The sequence below is a fragment of the Haemaphysalis longicornis genome, unplaced genomic scaffold, assembly GCF_048455015.1.
Source record: "Haemaphysalis longicornis isolate Haplotype H1 unplaced genomic scaffold, Haemaphysalis longicornis Haplotype H1 scaffold_7, whole genome shotgun sequence".
Lineage (NCBI taxonomy): Eukaryota > Metazoa > Arthropoda > Arachnida > Ixodida > Ixodidae > Haemaphysalis > Haemaphysalis longicornis.
In genome coordinates, this window is record NW_027526422.1 from 130,433,606 (window position 1) to 130,459,510 (window position 25,905).

General features: G+C 47.9%; 2 protein-coding genes across 2 annotated transcripts in view; both read left to right on the forward strand.

The window, feature by feature from the left end:
- The window catches only part of LOC144146984 (2-Hydroxyacid oxidase 1-like), a 430,316-nt gene that overhangs the window by 121,656 nt on the left and 282,755 nt on the right, over positions 1 to 25,905 (forward strand). The window lies entirely within an intron of this gene.
- The window catches only part of LOC144146985 (2-Hydroxyacid oxidase 1-like), a 45,991-nt gene continuing 38,010 nt past the window's right edge, over positions 17,925 to 25,905 (forward strand). Inside the window, exon 1 of the mRNA XM_077678981.1 lies at positions 17,925 to 18,030. The gene's annotated coding sequence lies outside the window, so the exon portion shown is untranslated. The remainder of the gene's footprint in view (positions 18,031 to 25,905) is intronic.

Below are 25,905 nucleotides of genomic sequence, written 5' to 3' on the forward strand. Positions count from 1 at the left end.
TCTACGCTGGTGACATCGCCATTCTGTTTATGACTGGAGCACAAGGCGAACAGTAGCTCGGTTTTGATGTTATTAATGGTTATCTTCACAGAATTGGAATGACTGCGTCTGCTGAAAAGACTGGATACGACTTAATACGTAAGAGTGAAAAGACTTAAGTTAATGGCCAATTTCTGAAGGCAGAGACAATCCGCGACTATTTTTCCTTTCCATGGCAGCCCAACCGATACATTCGAAACCTTCAGCATCGGGGTTCTCGGAGGACACATTATTCAAGATAGCAAAAGCACGTCATGGGCAAAGAAAGTCACCTCTCTGTGCAAGTCGTTGCTGCATATCATTTTCCAAATTACCAGTATCCATTGGGGTACGAAAGAAAAGGAGAGGTGGCAGCTCGTACCCGCGGGCAACAAGAGCAACTCGAGAAGATTAATCGTGAGGCCATATGGATTGTTACCGGGTTGCCAAAATACACCCCCCTAAGTGAGCTCTACGCACACGGTGGGAGGAATTCTCTGTCCGAATTAGCCGAGCAAGCTCTCTCAGCCCAGTAAGATCGTCTTAGCAGCATTATTCCTGGACTGTTCATCTTAGATGAGCTTGGAATATTCCAATCTCCGGCTGTTGGCCTATCCTACTCACGCCCTCCATGGGCTGCGAGGATTCCCCTGATGGATAGAAAGCTCGCAACATGGGCCTACAGCCTCGAACGAAATTCATCAAGACGGTGACGCTTTGCCGAAGCGCACAATTGTAACGTTATAAAGAAGTCGTACATCACTCGCACCATCCTATACACTGACATGGCGGAGACTTCGCTGTCTCCACGAAATGACCCTGGTGAGGAGGATGTTTGTGCAGCGGCCTGGGTTGACACCACCCATTGGGTCGCTAATGCGGATCTCCTACCCGGTACCACCGGCATCGACACAACGATCCTTCTACTACATGCCCTCCTACATGCCGCGAAGTGGGTGAAAAACACTTTCGCACATAGGGACCTACCACACAAGATTTTGCTTTTTAGTGACTCGGTTCGCGCATGCAGCATCTGCAGTCGAGTGATCGGAGCTTCGTCCTCATACCCGGAAATCCTCGGCGACTTGATGGTAACTTTCTAGGATTCACATTCTCACCCTAATGTAACCGCGACAACTGCTTGGGTACCCGTACATGCGGGTATTCGGGGCAATGAGTGGGCTCTCAACGAGGTGCGAGCTGCGGCTACATAACCAACCGCGCAGAATGCATTGCACATCAGTACTGCGTGCCCGACCCATGTCACTCGTACAAAGGCACCACACAGACGGTGACAGATACTCCGGCGCCTTTGTGAGGAAAGGTGAGACCACATCGAAAAGCATGAGTGCCCTGTTCCTGCCATTCCGGAACGGGGCGCACTGACATTGGTTCGCCGCCTTGCCACCAACACCGCCTTCTCCCCGGCGCTCCGCCACAAATTGTGGGGGGATGACCCCGCCGAAGCAATCTGTCTACAGTGTCATGTGCCTGCAACTGCCGGGCATTTGGTCTGGGAATGTGACTGTTACGCTATCTTCTGTGACCGTACGCTCCATTCGCTTCCCGAAGACATTCGACCGGCGTCGTGCTTGAACTGGGGGCTACCTTTCACGCGGGATATCCCCACTCTCTCTTTGTTATGGATCTCTCTTCCCGCATTTTTTTTTTTTTTTTGCGGACGAGGGTCCGAGGGGAGCATAGCGTGACTAGCGGAGGCGATCTCACCATCCCACACGCCCTCCCTGAGGCTGTCACCACCCTTAATAAGGGCCAGCACTGGTACATACAGCAAGAGTGTTTATTTTAGGTATTCAATTAGGCACGTGTTTCTCTCTCTCATTTTGCTAAATCCTGGAGTACGAGGCTGATTTATGACATCCAAACGCGAGAAGATTACCTCGCATTTGGTAACCAATCGGCTTCAAGCGTCGGCATAAAACTCAGTGTCATACCTGGGTGAATTTTAAGACCTGGCGTCTGGATAAAGACGACCTCGGAGCGTAGTAGCGCACTGTTGCGAAGTTGCAATCCCGCCGCTGTCAACCAGTTGTTGCATAGGGGAGGGCGTATCCGAACCGGGCTCCGTCATTCTAAGTAGCATGGTGGTCGTGCAGCCAGCAAAGTTTGCTGCCTTGGTGACGACGACAAGAAGCCTAAGGCAAGCTTAAATGGTTTACTGCATGGCGGGAGATGAGCCTGAGCAAAACAGGAAAAATGCCCTTACAGGTGAGGTTACCGACAGGACTCGACTAGAGTGACAGCATTGATTCGCTGCTCCAGAACGAACAATCTTCCGCCCTCGGGGACCTGCGTATATATACCCAAAGCGCTAACGGTAAAATAGGTTCTGCCCCTGCTTTTTGCACACGGAGGGAACATTGTACAGACACACACCCAACACTCTTTCCAGAGTTCGTGAGGGGTCGGTAGTAGGGTATGATAGAGGGGAGAGAGGAGTTCTCCACGGCGGCATCGGCCGCGTCCTTCGGACAAGTCTCAACGCGCCGCGTCTGCCGCAACCGAAGTTTGACTCATGCCGACAGCTACGCGCCCTTGCGCGGGCCGTTATGCGTCATGTTGCGATCTGTTGGCGGTCGCTGCAAGCTTGAGTCACCCACAGAGAGGCGCCCACGCAGAAGGTGCACAGAGCGGTAGGCTCAGCCACAAAGTGCAAGAGTGCTGCACGAAGCTTGCAGTATGTATACAGCGGCGCGCGGAATCGTAACAATAATTACGTACAGACGATATCTGAACTGCATAAAATTCCGCATCACTGCCGTATGTGGCCGCATTCTAGAATCTACGCCTACCCATCTTATTAGAAGCAGAAACTTCAGTTGTTTTTTTCCTTGCCCGCGCTGTCATGCCGATTTCACCAAACCGACATTAATATTTCATTCATTTTTGTAAATTTATTATTTTTTTATTTACAGTTTTTGAAGAGAACTGGATTTATTTACAGGAAAGTTTTTAAGAGAACTGGAGCGGCTCCCGATGCCTTCGTTATCGGGTTTCATTTCTTTCCTCTTAGAATAATGTGGACGCTTCTCCACGTCTTTATTCCTCGGTTCTTGGCTGTTGCAACTGCTGTTAGAGTTTCCACTGACGTTTCTTCAATATATACGACGTTATTCTGATGCATTCGCAACACATTTAGTGCAGATGTAGGTGCCCCTTAGCGCAGAAAGAGAGCTTGGAATCGCAATGACGATCTTCGGTGCACATGGTTTCGTATACCGCCAGCGCAGCACCTCTTGTTGCGTACCGAAAAGACATCGGTAAGATATACAAGGCAGCCGCAGACATTAAACTTGTCGTGTTACTAGCGATGATGTAGGCAGGAGTATTCGAAAACCGCCCAAGGAATTTCTTGCCTTTAAAACCGATCACCGGTGAGTCGGTCCGGCCCATGCGCCCTGCTTCAACGATCATTACATTTTGCTTATGAACATAGGCTATTTTATGGCGCAGTGGCGCAGCCCTTTGGCGCCCGTCCTTGGGCTGAGCCGCGTCGCCGTCGTCGTTACCGAGGGAACGATGGGAATACCGAAGAGTGAAAGAAAGCAAAGGAGGAGGCAGTCGCTAAATTGGGAGGGGAGGGCGGTTCGTCATGGCGGCGCGAGACGCTTCTTCGAAAGTGTGGGGGGGGGGGGAGGGGGGGAGCAGGGGACAGTATGCTGTGCCCGCACGAGGCGCTCGACTGCACGACACTTGGGGAAAACGCGAAGGAAGAGTGCGCGTGACGATGGTGTGCGTTCGCTTAAGGCGCAGTTCGCGGACCCTTCTTGAGACGCGCTTTGCGCCTCCGACGCAGAGGCTCAGCATAGCTGCCGTCGAGAGAACCTACAAGTAAGCGCTGCCTCAGCGCACTGCAGTCATCAGGAGTGAGTGCTGAACTGCAAGTGAGGCAACCGGTCGTTGGCTTCGTCAGCCGCTGCAGCTAAACGAGCTGCCAGAGCGGAGGCGCCGCACCGCCGACGCCAGAACCGCGAATGAGTGCTGAACAATGAGCGAGGCAACCGGTGCATGTGTTTCGTCAGCCACTGCAAATACAAGTTTTCTGGAACCATACAAATGTGTCCGTCTGAATTTGTTTGCCTCAACATATTTTGCACAGTCAAAACAGCTAAACAACTGCGCCCAAATACCGCATTAGGGACCATCGTAATCGCCAGCCAATTTTTTGTGTTCAAAGAAGTTATACTGGGATACTGCTTGAGTAACGCTTTAAAGGTATCTTCCGGCGCCGCTATGTACAGGTGCCGTCATAAGTAGTGGGAACAAAAATTTCTGAACATCACAAAATATTTCTCTTACTGGCTTTATGACAGCCATTACCGGTTTACAGGAAACATTTTCTATTGTGGACGACTCCTTTAAACGCACAACAAATGCAGCAAGGCAGTTTCCGGCTAAAGAAATTCCTGTAATTTACGAGACCGGGTTCAAATTACTTTTGGCGGCACCTCTACGTGTTCGTGCAATAGGAGTTTGACTCCAGCTGAATCTGCTGTGTTCGACTACAGAGGAGGTCATTTTTCTTCGGTGTGCTAATGGCTCTATCTGGCTTCGCTTCACGCGGCTGGTGAAACAGGTATTGTTTTGTACTGCGTTGTAGTGTTAAAAATGTGTTGTGCTACGACTAGTACAATGCCCTCCTCAATACACGCAGTTCGCAACGGCGCCATATCGAGCCGCAGCCTCGCATCCAGAGGATGACCTTGTAGTCCTGATGCGGCAGCTGTGGTAGCCGCAGTGTCGCTGGCCATGCATGCGACGTAGGTTTACCTGAGTTCGCGTATTCGAGTACGGTCCGCCTCTGGTGCAAGTGGCTCCTTCGCCTGTGCCCGGGTCCTGCTTCCGCGCCCTGCTTTGGCGTTCGTCGGTCTGGTCCCCCAGCCCTGGTCATTGTCTTCGTCCAGGCAGCGAAAGAGAGAGAGAGAGTGAGAGATCAACTTTATTTTGAAACCTGTATCCAAAGCACTGCTCGGCTTCTTGGTTAGGTTACAGGGACTATAGTCCTGACTATAGTCCTGGCTGTCTATCGTCCTGGCGTGATCGTCTCGCCTTCCACTTCTTTGCCGTCCATATTTCGATGCCCAAGAGAAAATTAACAAAATGTGGTTTTGACTAACTGGTAGCCGAACACAAAACTGGGCACTACTTTGGGCCATGAGGGCAGCGGGGACTATGTAGAGATTTTATTTAAGGGCTTCAGCAGAGTCTAGGCACTGCTTGTTGTTAAACACGGTAGAGTTTCTTGGGCTACATTGACCCAAAAGTTTTGGTCTGGCTGTCTGCCTGCCTGTATGTTCCTATTCAGCCATCTGGCCAAAAGATAAAATAATTCTGAAAGGAAGAGTATGTATGGACAAAACCTTTCCAAATTACTAAATCTGGTACCACCATTCATAAATGTCAACATTGTGGAGCAAAAATAACATATTAGGAATACTTGAGGCACATAAGGCACACGAGGCACATACTAGGAAAACATAACTGGTCCATACGCATCCATAACTGGTCCTTAGCGAAAAGTATTACGTTTGAAATTCGTACTAGTATACCTGAAGTGCACTTCAAGTATGTTTGAATTTTGTAGAAATAATAGTTTGGAGAAGGTAGTGGCCTCAGACCTCTGCCAACGTTTCGACAAGGTGACTTGTCTTTTTCAAGACAAGTCTCTTGAAGACAAGCGCCTTGAAAAAGACAAGTCTCCTTGTCAAAATTTTGGCAGAGGTCTGAGGCCGCTACCTTTTCCAAAGTATTATTTCTATCTGGTGACCATCTTCAGAGCCCTCTCTTTCCCTGGATTTGAATTTTGTACGTATACTTCAAGTGCAATAAAAAGGTATTTTCCGTTTTTTTTAATAGATATTTAAAATACATTTTTAAAAAATGGGTAGCATACAGTATTTTAAGTACTCTCCAAATAGCATAAAAATGCACTGAACCTCTGTAATGTGCGCTTAAGGTATTCAGAATATATTGAAAGTGCATTTTGTTCCCGCAAAACGATCACGGTGTAAATAAGCTGTAAATATCATACAAATACACTTAACTAAATACATTTAGAGCAGCACTCTGACAATGCCTAAAAACTATGCTGAAGAAAATAGACATACTCGAAACTATTCGAAGTGTATTTCGACTGCCTTTTATGTTTGTAGAGCGAACATGGTAGAAATACGCAAAAATACAACAAAAATATTCATTAAAAATACATTTGAAATGTACTAAAAAGCTTAATTAAAATACAGTTCAAACACTCTACAGGCGCTGACTCAATTGCTCGATCATAAGATACACGTAAGGCATATCTTAAGTGCCGATAAAATACATTTCAAGTGAATAAAAGCACGGCGAAATTTTTCTCCTCAGAGTTATCACATACAAGGGGAGAAACTGGGGGAGAGACTTTCGTTTACTCCGCTGTCTAAGGTAGGCATATAGGTAAAGTCGAATACGAGTCAACACATCCAACGAGCCACTACACCCAACGTGCCATCACATCCAACGTTGGATGTGTTGGCTCGTTGGATGTAATGGCACGATGGATGTATTGGCATGCTTTTGGTTGTAGTTGCTCGTGGGATGTAGTGGCTCGCTGGATCTAGTGTTACGTTGAATGTAATGACGCTGGATGTAGTTGCTCACTCTTCTGAAGAGGGAAGGTCTGTAACAAGACGCCTGGAACTCCTCAAGAATGGTAGGGGCCGATATAGCTGATAGCCTGATAAAGAGTTGTAGAAAGTCGTCAAATTAGGATATTTAATTTTTTTTCTGTCTAGCGACCCCATTCGCCAAGCAACCTATTATTACCCATCGTATTAAAGGTTATGTTTTAATGGGTAACGATTTTTTCGCGAGGACCACACCGTGAAATTATGACGCCTTTAACGTATACTGTCTACATGTGGCAAGTAAACGTTAACGGGTAAAGTTACACATTTAGGCGTTGTAATAGCTTTAAATGTAGCTAATGGGTAGTAGCTAATGAAGACTATTACGACGAGCGAAGCGAAGCCAACTTAAAGGGGCTGGTAGTATTACGCTCCATGACGATACGAGGCTATAGGACCTTCACATTTTTTCGGGGCTTTTACATCGCCCCTAGCACGATGTTTTCCACGCAACGTTTTGTATGCAAACCTAAATGCGCATCTTAACGAGCTCGAAGTTAGGTAACGATAACACAAAGGTCTACGTAATCCAGGGTCCTCACTTGGTTACTCAAAAATATAAAAATAAAACCTGAAAACGAACTCGAAAACGATCACGAACTCTAGTGCGCATCATCTATGTGGTCCCCGCATCCCATCTATCTGAATGACATGATTGAATCGGTCCAAAACAGAGCTGCCCGCTTCATCTCACGAGATCAGAGCCACAATTCCAGCGTAACACAAATAAAGCTTCATCAGTCACTCCAGCCTTTGGCTCTGCGCCGTAATACCGCTCCTTTATCTTTGCTGCACAAATATTGTTATAATGGCACTCGCTCCACATTGCCTTTCCAGAACGCATCCAACATGTCTCAAAGATTAAATAACAAATTACGTTTTTCGCTATCGTATGGTTCCCCACATGCGTTTATTCCCTGCGCTTCCTTTAGCCATTCGCATGTGGAGTAGCCTTCCCGACAGCATCGCTTCAGAAAACAATCAGGAAAAATTTCGCCATCTCCTTCACGAGCGTTTTCACCGTAGCACGTATAATAACGGCGTCATCTTGCTTCTTTCGGTAGGCAAGAGGTTTTGAACTGTTTTCTATACTTTCCATGTATGCGCTATTTCTTGCTTGTTTTCAGTTTCCTTTACGTGCATCACATGTTCATTAGATATCGAAATTATGCTAATTCTTTCAGACTTTTTCCCCCTCATATATTACTGTAAACTTTCTATGTCTTCTTGATTTAATTTGTCTGTACGCAACCATGAACTATCTTTGTCTTAATTTCCTACAATGTGCCTACGTGGATTTTTTCTTTTAAGTTTATTTAGTTAGGTTGGTGTGTATCAAAGTTCGCAGTCCTTTGAATATCTGTTATGCCTTGTGTCGGCTGCTTGCTCCTTCTATGCTTTTTATGTATCCCCCCTCCCTCAATGCCTTCGGCTGTAAGGTATTTTAAATAAATTAAATAAATAGGCTGTCCAATCGAGGGCCTTCACCCGCATTATTCTCTTTCTCGAGTCTTGGCGTTCTTCGACCGATGAAATTGCGTCATTGCAGCGGTGTAAAGGGCAGGTTTTTCTTCAGTTGCAGCAATGAACGCATCCGACAGCATATTCTGATATTAAAAATTATTCTTGTCATTGAAAGCATCAAAATCACCATTTCGATAATAGAAAGACGTATTATCATATGTTTGCTTTGCAACAAAACGAGTGTAAACGCCCCTTATGAAATTTGCGCGCTGTTGTTAAGCTTACCTCCACCTGCGAACAAGATGCCCTACCGTAAGTACTCCGCGCAATGCAATGTGTTCCCATGTAAACGACCGCGATAACACGTAAAATAAATAAGGCCCATTTACGCGGTTTTTCTTTTGCGCCCATTTTTTAGCTCGTGTTCTGCTGAGTGGCCGGGGGACGGTTGCTATGAGGTTGCTTGTAGATCGAGCTATTTCGTCCTAATCTTATTCAGGACTAACACTTGCAATAAACAGAGAACTGCCAGGAAAGTTTGGAGTACATCTTTTCATCTAAGGTCCGCAGTCCTTGTTCATGCGATGAAAAAATTTATTAAGCGTACCCAGGAACACCGCTTTTTATTTTTTCTGCAGGTCCCCCCCTCCTTACCGTTTTTATCCACATGTGATCTATGTCAGGGCGATTCGCGCAGATGTCGCAGCAGCAGCCGTACGGGGAATGAACCCAGTTGGGACATGCGCGTATCCGTGACTAATGCACGTGGCTGGGGCGAACGGCGGGGAGCGGAGCAGCCTTCTGTGAAAGGGAACGCAGTGTGCGATTTTTTTCGGTCGCATGTCATGGTTGTGTTAGCTAAACCCGAAATTCGTGAAAGATTTCATGTCGTATGTTTGAAAGCAACCAAGCGTGTTGGAAGCGACCAACGTAAGCTTCGGTACAAGTGGGTTTGCGACACTGTACTCGAATTGCTGACAAGATTCTGATTGAGAGGGTTCCGCGTGACCTACTGCCGGACCACTGCAAGGAGACGTAGAAGCCCGGCTAGCAGCCTCCATTCCATCTCCGAATTCACCGTTAGAGCTGGATGATGCCACTCTCGTGCTGACAAGAAAAGAACACGAGCTCTCATTCCACCATGTGCTGCCACCGTCCCCCCACCCCCCCACCCCGGTCTTGCCCGTGCTGAGGAGGTTGCGCTTAGAAGGATTCGAGTAAGGGTGGCCTTAGCTCCCGCGCCGACCCGCCAATCGCCTCACTTCCAAGTTTGTTTTACAAACCCCGGTTGGCCAGTTTGCCACCGCAGCGATGCAATAGACGACGTCCACCGCTTGCAGTGGTCTTGCTTCGCCTTGCGTATGACGAGACTGCGACATCTTGCGGCGACGGGGCCCCGCGTAGACGACGCATCCGCATACAACGCATGAATACATGGTCCCCATCATTGTTCCCTCTTCCTCATTCCCTCTTTCCTCATCATCAACTCATATCTTTTTTCTATGCCCTGAGGCACGGTAAACGCTCTTTAAAACAATAAAACTGAAGAATGAAAACGTAAGTCGCTCCTGCGTCTCGTCACCGCACCGGCTGTTCCTCCAAGCGTGGCAAAGGGTGCCTTGTGCGAGTATTTTGAACCTGACACGGGCCGTTTTCATAATTTTTCGACCTTGATCTGGTTATAAATTGCTTAGGCGACAAAATGACTAGTAAATAAAATGTAGACAATGCCCCACATTAACCGCAATCTCCTTTCAAAACGCCCGTGCGCATTGACGCCCCGTCCGTCGCTTCGGCGGAGTGATACACCGCATGTGCTATGGCCGTTCTTTCAAAGGGACAGACAACCGATTTTTATCGAGTATATATTCTCTATCCGAAATGAAAGGGCATCAGTTAAAGTACCTTAACGAAAAGCGGTTTTGCTGATAGCGCCCTGGAACTTTTAAATCGAAATTTTCAGATCTACGAGCCGTATACCTCCTCCCAAAAATAATGCTGGCAACCATGACATACAGTAGCACGGCAACATACTTTTGTCTGCATGCGAAATGAAAAGCGACATTAAAAAAATTGTCCCCAGGTAAAAAAAATTGTGAATTACGGACTTTATTATTCCTTTATGTGTTTTTTTTTAATTCACCAGTCTATTTTGCACGAAGGCGCCATTTGTTGAAATGGACGATAACTAGAACCTGGCTGATTCTCTCCGGGCCCGTCCTTTTTTTTATTTTTAAAGCTGCCGTTGGCGTGTTTGGAAACTGAAATCGAACATTTTGGCAGAATAAACGCCGCTGACTAAGGTAGAATCGCCACAGCTCCTTCACTGAGCCTGTTTACTGGGCGTCGCCGTTGATTCTGCGCATGGAGAATCAGTTAGCCAGTCAGAGAAGCCCAGCGGCGGCGTGCGGCGTGTCTTTAACATTTTCGAAATAATGTTGAAAAATACATATACAATTTCAACTTGCACAAATACTTGTGTCCAAAGGTTTTCAACAAGTGAAAAACGTTTCAGCAGTTACAGTAGCTGCTAAATTTGCAGGTCACGTGACCGGAACGCACGTTGTAGTGCCATGTTTCGTCACAACGAAACGCCAGCCTTCCGATTTCAGAGAGTTTGCTGCCAAATTAAAATTATTTCCGCCAATTTCTTACGAATTGCTTGTGGCTACCAGGCTATGAAAATCGGTTGCCCGTCCTTTTAACTTGTACCCGAGCAGAGGCGGTTCATGCCCAGGAACTTATAAAGGTTTATCGAGCCAGGACAAACTGCACGAGAGTCAGCGATAAGTTGCCGCATCCTTAATTCTCATCAGTTGCCGCTCCTACCAGGGAAGGAAATAAAGAATCAGAGAAGAAAGATGAGAGAAGGGGGCTGGGTAGCAGGGAAGCACGCAGTTCCCGGCACGTTCCCCCGCGGCTCCCTGCACGGGTCTCCATGCGGCCGTGTTCGTCTTTTTAGGGGCGAAGCTCCTTAGGTCATGGGTCTGTCCATCCCTTCTGTCTCGTGGTACGTGACCGCCGCATGCTTTCGGAGATGTCGCAAAGTGGGCCGCGTTGCACGCGCAAGAACCGGCTGCAACCGGCAGCGCGAACTCGGCACCGGGAGCGCGAGCTTGTCTATGTTCGCCAACGGAGGCGCGAGCGCACGTGCACTGCGAGGGGGAGATCACGCAAGAGATCACGCCACGAACGCAGGCAGTCGTTCTCGGAGATCGAACGAGACGCAAGGACCTTCGCTCGTTTCCTCTCGTCTTGTCCGGGCACAAGTTCGCCCTAAATAAAAGTTATTTCTTTACCGTTGTGTCCCATCCTACGTGACAAATTGTGGTGGAGGTGCGGGGTAGTCCTCGATGGCGCGGGGTCTTTCACCAGGTCTGGGCCTGGGAGCATTGACTCTGAAAATAAAAGTTGATTTGTACAATGTACGCACACAGTCTTACATCTTTACATCTTTCGTAATGATGTATTGGGCGAACTTCCACGGGAGAGTTACGGTTACCGATGATCTCCCCCTCTCGAGCTTCGCCCCACTTATCATCATTCATTCCGTGGATATGGCGTGATTTTTTTTAATTATTCAGTGGGTTCGCCCAAAACTTCCAAAAACTTTGCCACACTTCAACATTCATCTTTTGTGTTTCCTACACTTTCTTCTGTCCCTGCTGCATTCTTTTCGTAGAACACTCATGCCAAACAGGTGTGCTCGTTTCGTGTTGCCCTTCGGACGCCTGACGTGGGGTTAGAATTAAAAAGGCCGCCCAGGGGGATTTCTCTGGCCAGCAGACTTAAGAGTCATCCAGGCGCAGTTACCAGCAACGTGGGGGAAAAGAAAAGACCACAAGAACAACGAGAGAAAAAATCCTCCCGGGCCATCTCGACTAACGTGGAACACTGGATGGGGCGAAGCAGGCAGTGTATAAGCAGTGTATAAGTGCATTCTTGGCGCCTTGGGATTTTTACCAACAGAGATGGAACCATTGTGGGGTAGATGTATCAGCTTTGCTGTAAGAGTCTCGTGTCTTGGAAGCACGAAGCATTCTAGCGCGTGGGCTTGGAAAACGAGCGTCCCTGTTGAATTGTGTGACTTTATTGCGGAGTCTAATATTATGTGTGTCAGAGTTCTAGGTTCCTGGCAGAATTTACACTTGTCTGGGTATTATGTAGGAAACAGTAAATTCATACGGACTGGGTGGGGAAGAGTGCCTTCTTGAATCTGTCTGAGTGGGATTTCTTGGCTTTTAGTCAAAGATGTGGAAGGGCCGGGAACGTCTGGCTCGTGGTTCGATAGCACTGGGTAATTTCTTGATCGGAGATGCCACCAGGGCGCCGGGGAACTCGATAAGGGGCTCACGCACCCGCAGGAGCGCCGGACGAGATGCTCGGTAGGGATTTCCGTGTCTCGAGCAAACCCGCGAAGGTCCCCAGGTCTGTTTTCTACTCGAACTGTTTTCCGCCTTGATGGCTCACCTCACCTCACCTCACCTTGCCAAAGGGCTGCGCCCAAAAAGGGTGCGGTAGTTCTGGAATGCATCACTTATTGTCCCTAAGAGGTACAATGGTTCTCCCTTTAAGAGGGAGGAGCGCGTTTCTCCCCAAGGGAGCGAAGGAAGGCTTCCCCCTTTCGTGAACTGATGGAGAAACTTTCCTCCCCTGGCAGCGCTACCAGAGCAAGGCTTGTTATGCGCGAAAGGCCGAGCGAGCTGATCGGCTTGATGATCCAGGAAGGGAGGTAATTGTAATTGTAATTGTGAGCGCTTAATATGCTCCAAAATAACCAAGACATCATCTTCCGAGCTCGAGAACTGCGATTAGCAAGGCATGACGGCATCCGTTGCGCGGCTTCCGTACGTCCTGGGAGGCACTCCCTCCGCCTTCGCTTTCAGCACGAACGCGCCATCGTTCACAAAAAAAAGAAGTCACAACGATTGCATTCTGTGTGCCGCCTTTATTTCCCACAGGATTGTAACCCCGCCGTTCACCTGCACACGAAATCACAAACATCCAATGCGCCCGGTTAAGAACAACAAGGTGTTGTTAGCCGCCTTACTTTGCTACAACTGATGCATCAAAACGCAGATAGTCTGCAATAACTTTTTCTTACTCCATGTCTGCAATCGTGCATCTCAGTGCAAAGCGGGGCTGGCGGCGCGAAAAATGAATCCGTCGCCTCCGTCCGAGGTAGGAGAGGACACGGCTCGCCATCTAGCGAGGTCGAAGTAAAACAATCTTAATCGTTTTACAATGACCATAGATGACGCTAAGAAAAATAGTGGAGATGGGGAGTGGCAGCTACTAAGCGTCACCGTCAGTGGGCGCTTCCATCAAGACGTTTCCTCTATGGCTAACGTATATAAAGGCAACATAACAGAGGCCGCACGTTATCGGGTGCAGATTGGGAAAAAACATAACGCAACACCGCTACATACGCTTCATTGAACGCATTGCCAATGAACACCACACTCATAGACAACAGCGCAAGCATAATACACGTATACGTTTACACATTGCACAACACACAGCACAGTTTTCAAATGTCTATGACATTCGTGTGATCACAACGCAGCTCTAAACCTTAACTGGCTACAAAGTATTTATAACTCTGATCTCAGAGAATGCAAGAACGAGCTTCTTGCTTGTTTCGACAACCTACAGCAATGCGTGAGCCTGACCTGTGTTTTGTTACTTCATCAGATATAACCCGTGCAATTGCAACCTTTTGTTAGTTTCAAGTTTTGCAAGAAGCAGTAGAATAGCTCAAAGAAGAAAAAACATGTAATGAAACAGTACGGTGTGTATGTTTGAGTAGTGGCACTCATTGCTTTGCCTTGTCTTATTTAGCGAAGAGCACCGCTGGTCTGGCAACCATTCAGAGACGCCAGCCAAAATGATACTGATAGGGGACCTTTCGTTGTTGGTAATTGGTGCATCAATATGCTGCGGTCCGTGCTCGTTAATGAAGAAAGGGGCAAATTAGTATCATCGCTGCTCTCTTTTACTCTTGGATGTCAGTAGGAAGCGTCCACAAATTCGCTGGTAACGTTGAACAGAGCGCAGGCGAGTCGCACCCAGCAAGCCTGCAGCGGCGCCCATAGAATATACGCCACACACACGGCTGGCGAGCCTTGTGTTTGCGTAGCGATCCTACGGTGATAAATAAAAAAAAAGACAGTGAGAGGACAAGTAAGCAGCACACTGCAGGGACGGTGTTGCACAGAGTCGCCGTATGCGCCCGACCGGCGGAAGCCTCTGTACGGTAAAGTATGGTTTCGTTTTCAGTGGCGCCGCCGACGGCAGGTCGCAGACGGCAGGGGGGAATATTTCCTCCCTCGTTTCGCTGCTTTGTAAAGGCCGTACAGAAGGCGCTACATGTAATGCACTAAAAAAAAGAAACTCTTAGGCCTGGCGGAGAAAGCTCGCGCTTTTCTCCCCTTTTCTACCCTTTTTTCTAAGAGTGCAGGTGTAGCTTCGGCGCGTTAAACCCCACAACCAATAAATCAATGAGTCATTCAATTTTCCTCAACTCATCTGTACTCATTTGTACTCGTACTCGATCTGTACTCACTTGTACTCGTACTCAGTCTGTACTCACACGTACGCAACTCGTCTGTACTCACTTGTAGTCCATCTGTACTCACTTGTACTCATACCCAGTCTGTACTCACACGTACTCAACTCATCTGTACTCACTTGTAGTCTATCTGTTCTCTCTTGTATTCGCACTCAATCTGTTCTACCACCCACTCGACTCACCTGTAGCCACTTGTACCCCGTACTCAACCTGTACTCACCTGTACTCATGCTCAATCTGCACTCACAGTTAATAGAACGCAAAAGAGTTTCTATATTTGTTCTAGCAATCAACCACTTGCCCTCGCGTGTTAAACTAGGTCTGTTAAGTCGACTAAGCAACACAAGTATAACCACTACAGCATGCGCACGTACACTCAACCGAGGGCTGCCAAGGTTGGCGTTATTGCGGTGTATTTTGAATGTATGTGGTTGTGAACGTGCATTATCAGAGTAAAAAGTGTATCAAGCGTCATTTTAAATATCTTGAGTTTATTCATAGGAACGTTTTTCTCCACGACTCTTCGGCATCCCAAAATGTTCTTAAGGGCAATGATTCTAGACCAGCTGATACGCTCTCACATACAAGTGGAGTCGGCTGCAACGGCGAAATTGCATGCTGTCGGGTAGTTGCAGGCGTTGTCAACTAGCGCTTTCCAGAAAAGTTGCCGGAGTCCCCATAAAATCAAGTTTATATTTCACCCGTGCCGCGAAAAAGCTGAATATCACTTATGAAACATTATTAGCAAACGTCTTGATTAACGACGCAAAATTACCATGAGAAATCTGTTTACCACAATTATCTTGTTTTATTTTCTCACGTTGTTTCCAAAGAAATCTCTCGAGCTTGGATAGACCTCCCGCACTTAAAACCACATCCTTAAGGAAACAGCCGTACAGCTTATTTTCAAACGATAGCAAGAAGGAACTGTCCGAACACCTACAACGCGCCACAACCATCACATACACGGCAGCAACGATCACAGCACAAACTCTCGGCTGTGAGAAAACAAAACAGCACCCCACAGATTCTCCTCAGCCCATTTGGAGTATTCACTCATCTACGAGACAAATTATACAATAAGCTGAGCCCGGAAGTTGACGTGGATAGGAGCGTCCACGTAATCACCAATTCCTTGAATGCCATGAAACCGGGAAATTATTTGTTCTTTCAGTTGATTGAATCGGAAAAAGCAGCTTCACTTCTTTCCGATTACGTCAACAGCTTGACTCATAGTCAACAAAGCAAGAAAATTCCTAATGCTCGTGTGTGCGTGCCTCCCAACGACCACCCAGCGTCCCCAGCGCACGTTTGTCAAGCCAAGGGCACCCACGTAGGTACATTGGACACGATTACGGCGACCGCGTGGCAGTTACAAAAACCAACAAAATGCCTAGCGCTCGGGTTTGCGTGCCTCACGATGACCACCCCGCGTCCATTCGGCACGTGTGTCAAGCCAGGCATACCCATTTAGGGAGATTGGCCAAAATTGACCTCCCAAAAAAAACTCCAGCGCTCGCCGTAATCGTGGCTACACTTGCTCGGAACGAGATAGCGTACGCACCCCCCCCCCCCCCCCCCAAGGTGATGTCAAATGATTATCACTTCCAACAAAAATGAAGGAAGTTTACACTTATAGCAACAATGATGTAAGCCGTATCCGTGTTCTTGTTGTGTTTTCTTTATTTCTTATCTGCACGGCCTTCTTGTTACTTCATTATGAAGCTGTTCGAACTTCAATGTACCTTTATGTAGTGCCTTCGGGCGCTTAAGGTTGAAGAAATGAAATGCAATAAAGGTCGTTGCGGCAGCGAAGAAGCAAATCGGCTGCAATCGTGGACTTAAACCTTCGTGATGGTCGTGAAGGTTGGGTACAGCTTCGCTACCTTCAAGTTTTAAGCGTTATAGTGTGAGCTTCATTCATTTTTTTTATCAGTATTAGTGTTCGCTGTGATACTGATGATAGCGCATGCGCAGTTTCAGTTGATAGCCAGCGCTCTTCTTGTTTGGTTCTTTGCGTTCTTTTTATACCACGCTGTTCTTAAACCATGACACGTAAGTGTGACATGGCCATTTATTTAGCGCTCTGCCGCGCTCTAGCGCGGGGCCGTGGCCGACGGCTGCCCTCCCTAGAAACCTGGCTGAGCACCCGACAAAGCGACATGTATGTTCATCACTTCTATGTCCTCGCTACACAGCGACTGCTGTTACTTCCCGGTCGGTTAAGAAGACCGTGAGTATCTTGCCGTTTTCTCATGCGCCGAGTATCTCATTTACTGCTGCCTTAAGTGCAGGTGATCAGTTGTTGCTGGTCATCCGGCCCTTCATGGTCCGCATGTGGGGACGAACAAGCGGTTGGTCGTCACTGTTCTTAGCTGGAGTTCCCCTTTATTATGCGCTTTAGGAGCTCGTGCCGTTACAGGACCGCTAAAAGGCCGGCACCGGCCTGTCGATCAGCATTGCTTGCCGCATTGCGACCAGTCTGAGCCCCCCCCCCCCCCCTACCCCTCGCCTCCCCCCATCCAACTCGGCGCGCGTACTCCATTCACTACCACGCACATGCTGTCGGAACAGGTAGACGGCGGGGATTCTCGCAAGGGCTTGGTGCGCTAAGATAGAGCTGTCGCTGTTTTGGGGTGCTCCGCGTAATAGATACAGTTCTATAGGTGCTCTAGATTCCCCTTGGAATGGTGCACGCATGAGGTCGGAGCCGAATGTGCCTGTGGCCTTGGCTTGCTCGAAGCGGTGGTGGGAATCTCTGCAGCTGGACTGTATGAGATAGCAGAGCGTCCTGATGGCTAAACACAAAAGCGCGCCCGGGGCTTTTTTTTTTTTTCAGCAGCAAGCTCATTCGTAGCCACGGTGCGCCCTGAGCCTTATTTTGAGCCGAAGTAGCGCTGGCGGCACCCGTGTAACAGCTGGTGTAGTACCGCTGAACAGCTGTACGGCGTGGTCGCACACCAACTACGATTTGTCTGTGACACCCACTCGCAGTTACTGCGTATTTTTTCTGTATGCGTGTTACTTCACTATAGGCTAGTCTTTTTAATAAATGAGTTCCCATTTGCTGACTACCTCAGCTGTATGTGCGTCACTTCCCTACAGGCTGAGCTCTTTAAAGAATGACTTTCCTGAAAAATTCTCGCGATGACGCATGTCCCCCATTTATTATCGCTCTGTTGCGTCTAAATCTTTCAGAGCTTCCGTCAGCCGTCCAACGAGCAGGCAGAGGACCGTCACTGCAGGCGAACTACATCATCGCAACATCAAATTTCCACCATTCTTGAATAGGTGCGTATGTTCTTTCCTTTGAAAATGTCCCCTAAATTTGGCTCATGTCTTCTTTTCCACACTTGAAGTAATGGCTCAGTACAAGGTTCGTTTTTCTTCACGAAGTACAGAAAAATTTTCTAGCTGTAATGTATACCAGGTCTCGGGCCACATAGCATATTGTTGCGGAAAACTGATAACGTCATATACTTCTACTTTAACTCGCTACCCGTTTCGCAAAAACAGGATCGTGGGATTACTTTTAAAGCACAAGGATCTTTTTGTAGACGGCCCGAGCGTGACGCTGTAGTGCCGTCTCTCCGCACAGAAAGTGTGAACGGCGCAGCAAATGCGTTTATATAATGTATTATGGTAAGTGTAGGTCATTGAGTCAAAACGAAAAACAAACAGGGCAAATGCGACCAAACGAAACTTACAGTCGCCCAACTTACGTTGGGTAAGGTATGTACATTAGATACATTAAAAACAAATTCAAATTAATGGGCAGTGTATCTCTTGCTTTGCAACCAACGGCACCAATAGACGACAGGGTATTGGCCTTCCCAGCCTCGTAATGCCCGCTTCTCTCTCCTCTTCTCTCCACGCTCTTGGTCTCTCCCCTTCCTCTCTCCAAACACCTCCCATTCCTCCCTTTTCCGCCCTGAGTAAACTACCCCTGACTCCATGCAGCTGTAAAGTCGCCGTCTCCTCTCGCTACTCCTCCAAAACTAAATACCTGAAATATTCGCGTCACAGTGATTGCAATGACGAGGCTTGTGTTTGATAAATCAGCGATTGCTGAGTAGCTTTCCATATTCCAGGAGAACTCAAGCCTTCCTCGCCAAGAGAGCATCGGGCAGTCCTTAGAGCTGCATTCGGCCGTCACATTGATTTGTCGCTTCAATTTATCATTTCGTTTCAGAAAAATAGCGAAAAGAAGTGTTTGGTCACTAAAAATACTCGTATAATACTATTGTGCTCTTCAGGCACCCTATACGGCACCCAAAAATGTCTGACGATTACTACACTCCGTAGAGCGAAGTTTGTGCGCAGCGCGTACTGCAGTCTTCTAGGTCGCGGCGCATAGCTGCTGTGCGTCAGGAAGTAGTCGCGTGATCCGCTAACGCTCGGCGGCGCGCACATTTCTGCCGCTATCTCGCAGCGCGTCGCCGCCATCGAGTATGTCGTTGTAAATTGTCTTTGAATCTCCCGCGCAAATGTCACGTGGTTCAGATGAGCCACGACACGAGGAGGACGTCGAAGGACCGATGTACGTGCATCACGCGGCGCGTGCTGGGTGTCTGCGGCACCCCCTCGGCATACCGCCCCCCCCCCCCCCCATCCCACTTTCCTCCTCCGTTTTCCTGCCGTCTTCGCTGTTTCCATCGTTCGCTTGGTTACGAAGCCGACGAACCCGCCAAACCACCGTAGCGGACGCTTAAGTGCTGCGCAGTAATACTTAGTAATACTTAGGGCTTCATAACGCATGCACCTTAGAGCAAACTTTATCCCAGCAACAAATCATGGGAATAAAAATGGTAGGGATACTAGTAAGAGATAAGAAAACAGCAACGTGGATTTGGGTACGAACTCGCGTACAAAATATTGTAGGTCACGTTAAAGGCCAACTGAACTCAAATTTTCGACAACGTAAAAATAATGTCACCTAACAGTACACATAAAAAGCGTGCGAAATTCAAAATACTGCGTTTCAAAGATCAACGTGCGTGACGCAAACGGCACGCGAAATTGGCGTTTTCGGAACCGAAACTGAATAGAAAAGGCGGCCATTACCGGCGGCCGGACGTGACGTACGTCAGGGAATGGAAGCGGCCGCGCTAGCACCGGCGGCCGCTCAGAGCCGCCTTCAAATGCGCGTGGTAGCGTCGCGTTTGGCACTGTTATTTCCGCAGAAGAACTTCCATCAACGTTTGCCCATGATAATGGAGTTATGCACAATTCCGGCATAGCATCGAGATGAAGTAGACCATCCGACATTAATTTTTTTCCATCAGAATAACTACGGGAGTGGCGATTCTTGGCATTGCGAGTAAAAAAGTGGACCCTGATTTACAAAGCTACTTGCTCCTACGGTATCAAAAAGTAGCTTTCGTTAGCCGGCGCCTCGGAAATCACATTGATCACTTTGAAGGGAACAAACTGCAAGCGGGCGGAGATCAATCACTATTTCTACAATACATTAGGTACAAACCACTTCGTGAATATCGGCCCAGTATTTTTCACCTTGCTGCACATCGAGAATCGAATTAAAAAAGTGGTCTGAAACTATAAGCCAGCTTCCACAGCTAAATGGTGCACTAAAACACGAAAAAGTTTCCTATATGTAACGTTGTTTTCTGCTTTTACCAGAGGCATGTGCTGTTGAAAACACTTTACTTTCAAGTGAACTAAATCTAACGCTCTTCAACAAGTAAATACCTCGCTTGAGAATTGAACGAAAAATCTAGTTTATTGTTTAGGAGAGGAGCAGTTTTGTTAGCTTTCGCACTTCGCGAAGACGACGGCCGATATCTGAGCTGATGTATTTGTTACTACAAAAAAGGCTGATTTTGGTTCACTTAGTGAGTGAGGCAAAAGACACACAAACGTTTATACCTGCGTGTACACCAACTCTAGTTAGGTCGTGAAACTTTTGGAAAAGTCTAAAAGGTGGAGGTGGCGTTGGGCCAGCCCAAATATGGCCAATATTGGACGCGGAAGTGCAAGTGGTCAAGAATTTATAAAATATCTTTCTGTAGTAGGTGCAATAGAAGTGACAAATGTAGGGTAAGTGCTCGTATCGCGCTATTTTTTCCCTTGAGTGAAAATATTTTCAAGTAAAAAAAGTTTTGCTAACTCCGAAACGTTCGCAAGCGCGTGAATAGTTTGTAGGCTTCTAATCTCTTTTATTGCATTGAAAAAGAAATCGCAGATATTGCTACCTATGCGGTTAGTTTTAAACATGTGATGATGACGGCGGTACAGCGCGCTGGTGTAGCAGAGAAATCCCGGCCGAACGCATTCCTGCAACCGGCGCAGCGCCATGCAAGTCGCCGGAGAAACGCGAGCTTCATGGGACAGGTTCCCCAACCTCCGTCACAGGCCGCTCGGAACTGGTTTCGGCGACTCTCCGCCAGGTGCATACGTCGTCTGCTCGGGGGTGCTTTGAACGAAGGTACCTGGCGTGCTCTGTGATACCGAAGCTAAGGATTTCGCCATGGTGATTTTAAGAGCATAGACTACTTATTTGGATGAAATCTGGACAAGCAAAAATTTGAGTGCAGTTGGCCTTTAAGCGAAAAATGCGGCTGGGAAGATCATGTAATGCGGATGCAGGGAAACGGATGGACCATCCGCTTAACGAAATTGTTATCAACGGAAACTAAATAATAGTGTTGAGAACTGTTTTGATGAAGGAATGAGCTGAAAAAATTCGAGTGCAAATACCCTTTACAAACTCACGGTAGCAGGGGCCGTAAACTATGGAAGCGGCCTTTGTCTTTCAGAGGACAGAAACAGCCTGCTGGGAATGATGGTAATAATGACTCAACCCTAGCTCTTACAGTCCTTCGTTTTCCTGCCCTTCAATCCCCTCCTCTTCCCAGCACCTGTTCAACGCCCCTCCACTTGCGCCAAATTCCGCTCCACCTGTTTCTTTGCATTCTCCTCTCCTCTCCTTTCCTCAACACTCAAGCATTCATACCACTCCACATCCCCAATCTCCTTCCCACCACTGGCCTCTTATATTTCCCCCCTATCTCTCTCACCTGTCTTCCCCTCATGCCGAATTCTCCTCTTTCCAACCCTTCATGCTCAGTTCCTCCGCCATTCTGCCTAATATTCGCCTCTCCCACTTCTTTCTAGAGCATTCTGCGGCGTATCTTTTAACAGCAGAGCCGTTTAAACCGACATAACTCCGTCCGGCGGGGACAGGATACCGCTAGCGCACGTGAGCGCGTGCCTCGCGGTGAGCACCCAGCGTCCCCGGCACGACGCGCCGGGCACGACTTTCGCGCAGTGGGTTTAGCAAAAACATTGTGGTTGATTCCTCTGTCATAGGAATCGGTAAAACACAAAAGCGAAATGTACAGCGAAATCTGCAGCCGAGAATGATCTGCGGGTGGGCGGCGGTCTTGTGGGTATTTGGTGGGCGACGTCTTGCCGGCGGGTCGCTTCGGCCACGGTGTACTCGCGTCATTTCCGTTACGGATGTGACTTCAGTGAAATCTTGGTGTATCTCGACATAAAACACTCTCGTGTTAAAATATAAAACCCGAAAACGAACAACCCTGAGTATACGTACTCTTTGATCCTGAAGGTTGCTTCCCCTCAAAAAGACCCTGTGTGCAGGCGTGCACCCTTTTCAGGCCGCTTGCTTCGTTGTACTGGCGTCACTTCCGTGACGGATATGACGTCACTCAAACGTTTGTGTATCCCGGAATAAAACACTTTCGTTTTAAAAAGAAAATACCGAGCACACGTCAGTGCGCATCTCGTGGCGACTGCTCGGCGTTGCCCAGGCTTGGGCGTGGGTTTACGCCACATGATGAGCTCCCGCCTTCGTCTTCGTCGTCATGTATACCGACGGGCACGTCACGTGTCCGCTGCGCCGAAGACGATGACGGCGAATGTGTCAAGCCACCCACCCGCCGCCGTGGCTCAGTGGCTAAGGCGGTGCGCTGCTGAGCACGAGGACGCGAGTTCGATTCCCGGCCGCGGTGGTCGCTTTTCTGATGGAGGTGAAAAGCAAAAACGCCCGTGTGTACGAGATATCGGCGCACGTTACAGATCCCCAGGAGGTCAAAATTAATCCGGAGCCCTCCACTACGGCACGCCTCATCACCTGCGTTGCGCCGGCGCGTTAAAACCCCCCAATCAATCAATCAAAACCAAACTCCCATTTGTCAATTTGATTTATTTGATTTGATTGTAGGGTTTAACGCGCCGACGCAGCGCAGGCGATAAGACGCGCCGTAGTTGGAGGACTCCGGATTATTTTCGACTTCCTGTGGATCTTTAACGTGCGCCGAAATCTCGTACACACGGGCGTTTCTGCTTTTCGCCTCCATCAGAAAAGCAGCCGCCGCGGCCGGGAATCGAACCCGCGACCTTGTGCTCAGCAGCGCGATCCCATTTGTCAAACGGATTTGGCTCATTTTGATCCGTGAAACAGCAGGATCGGGCTCATTTTCGCTACTAACTACGATCTGTGTGCGCGATTTTGGGGCGTTATATCAACTATTTTCTTGCCACCCCTTTCTTAGGGGAACGTTGCCGAGTTTTGCTTGTCACTTCGACTTATTTTCGGTTTTGTGATCTGGCTTATTTCGGAAAAAACACGCTTCATATATCTCCCCATTATTTTTTTGCAAATGAAATCTTATGCACACCTGAGGTAGACTATGAGTACTTAACCTGCCATTCCCGCGTTATTTCAGTTTAGAATGGACGTTGGCGTAGTCTTCAAGATAGCAAGTAAGAAAACAACGCGTTAAAAACCACCCAGAAAGCCGCCAGCACGTGCAGGATAAAGGAAGGCACAAAGATAAGAGTTCGCAGGCGTGCTGTTGTTCCACAAAAAACAAGAAACAAAAGATAAGGGAAACAATGGGCGCTACGACCAAAAGATGGCTCGCGAGTTTTGCGAAGCGGGGAAAGTGAATTGTATTGAAAAAACCTTAATTCAATTCATCATGAGAGGACGTAGATGAGACAGGAAGAGCGCAAGCAGGAGGGCGGTGGGGGAGGCAAAGAAGGAATTACACGGCACAGGCGGCAGGCGACTATCGTCTTTTGACATTCGCTGAGAAGGGAGCAGATACGCGACCACGATAATTTCGTTTATGTTTTCGGAACAAAAGCTAGCGTTGTCCTTTCAGCATTATGCGCTATATCGTCTGTTTAGACTTTCAAGGCATCTTCTGCGTATATTCAAATAGAAACTCGTCCATAACGCCACACTCTCGAGGCGTTCTTCTGATTAACAATGTAGCTGTTCGTAGTCATCAGTGCAATACGTGTTCATCGAAGAATAATGCCAGCTCGTGTGCAATTAGTCTTGGTTGAAATCAAACACGAGCACTTCTATTGTAGGCCATTTTTCCTTCCTGGCCCTTCTGTTTCCCCTCAAGTCTTGTAAGCCTTGTGTGCTCCTCCGGGCACGTTTCCTGCTCCCGGTAACAAGTTGGGGACTGCGGGGCGCAACTAGGTCTTACTCGAAAAGAAGGATGTAGTGTAGTTAGCAGGAAATGCGATGGCCGTATGAAAATGATGTTATAATCAACTCGCCCTTTATGGTAAAAAATAAAACATTCCAAGCCTATGCATACATTCGCGATGCAATTTTGCGAAGAACCAATGCTGTCTCATTATTGCGTAGCATCCTTTTCCGAGTACACCCCAGCGACGACCGTGTAACGCCCTGCATTTCCATAAAAAGGCAGATTTCGCGGCAGTAACACCCTTATTCGTTATAATAGTCTGATTGCATTTATTTGGTCGGGCAAAATTTTGGAAAACCAAACATTAAGGAAAAATATCAAAGAATAGCGACAATGGCGAACTATGTAACGCCCTGCATTTACACAAACATGTAATTTGGCGAAAGCGGTACGTACGTACGTTTGATCATTAGAATAGCATAAATGCATACAATTAGTCGGACAGAATCCTGAGAAACCAAAAAAATAAGAAAAATACAAATTTGCCAAAATGGTAACCCATGGAACGCCTTTTATTTCCAGAAAAATGCAGATTTGGCAGAACTGACACATTTAACCGTTTTATATGCGTAATTAGATATAATTTGTCGGACAGAATTTTGAAAAACGAAGAAATATAAAAAAGAAGAAAATAGCCAGATTGGGGAACCGTGTAAGGCATTCCATTTGCAGAAAAACGCCGATCCGGCGGAAATAACACCTGTAATCGTAGTAATCGCGTAATTGGAAATAAGTGGTCGGACAGAATTTTCAAAAGCCAAAAAATTATGAGACCATTATCAATTTTCGCAGATTTCTTATAACACAACATCTGGAGCGCCGATATAGTATCTACCGTGAGCTGAAACAACACAAAAATATAAAAAGGGAGCTCAAAAGGTTAGACTGCGCAATTATAAACCGAGATTTGTTGGCATTGCTCACCATTTGAAAAATATTTCGGAGTCTCATCACTATCGGTGTCCTCTGTGGAGCTTTTGGCTTTCCATGTTCATGCTCATCCAGCAAAAAACTTAAGTGGCCGTTGCAGCGGCCGGGCGAAACTGCGCCACAGCGCAGACATTGCGGGAAGTCCGTTGAGTGAGTGAGTTAGTGAAAAACAAAACCCAACTCCATCCAGTGTGTAATCCGCTGAAACAGCCGAGCTGTGGTCCTCTTGCGTCTGCTCGAACTTGAACGGGTTCTCACCCGAGAAGAGCAGTGCCGTTACTGCGCAGATTCTACGGTTCTCCAAAGGAATCAGCAGCTAAAAGTCCCCGGTGGGAGGATGTCTCACACCTCTAACGGGAGGGAGAGGAGGCAGCCTCTGCGGCACCATTGCGCCGTGAGTTCGGTCATCGCTTCGGAGACGGGCGGACATGTTTTTTCGCACTCCTGCGCTGTCGAGGCCTTATGATCGGCAGCCCGTTGCCCTGTGTTTGGATGTCGCCCGGCTTTCGCTCTGCTTTCGCTCTGATGGTGTGGGCCGTCGAGAGCCATCTCCCGCTCCTCAGTACCCGTCTGTCGGCCGCACTTCGTTCCAGGGGTCGCAACCGCCGCAGACTTCTCTCCTCGTCACTGCAAGCTCGCCTATACGCCTCACCGTTCCCATAGAGGCTTCTCGGTTCCCGGACACAGCATGACGCCAGCCACCAGTGTTCGAGAGCTGTAGTGCGTGCGACGGGATCGGCCACTG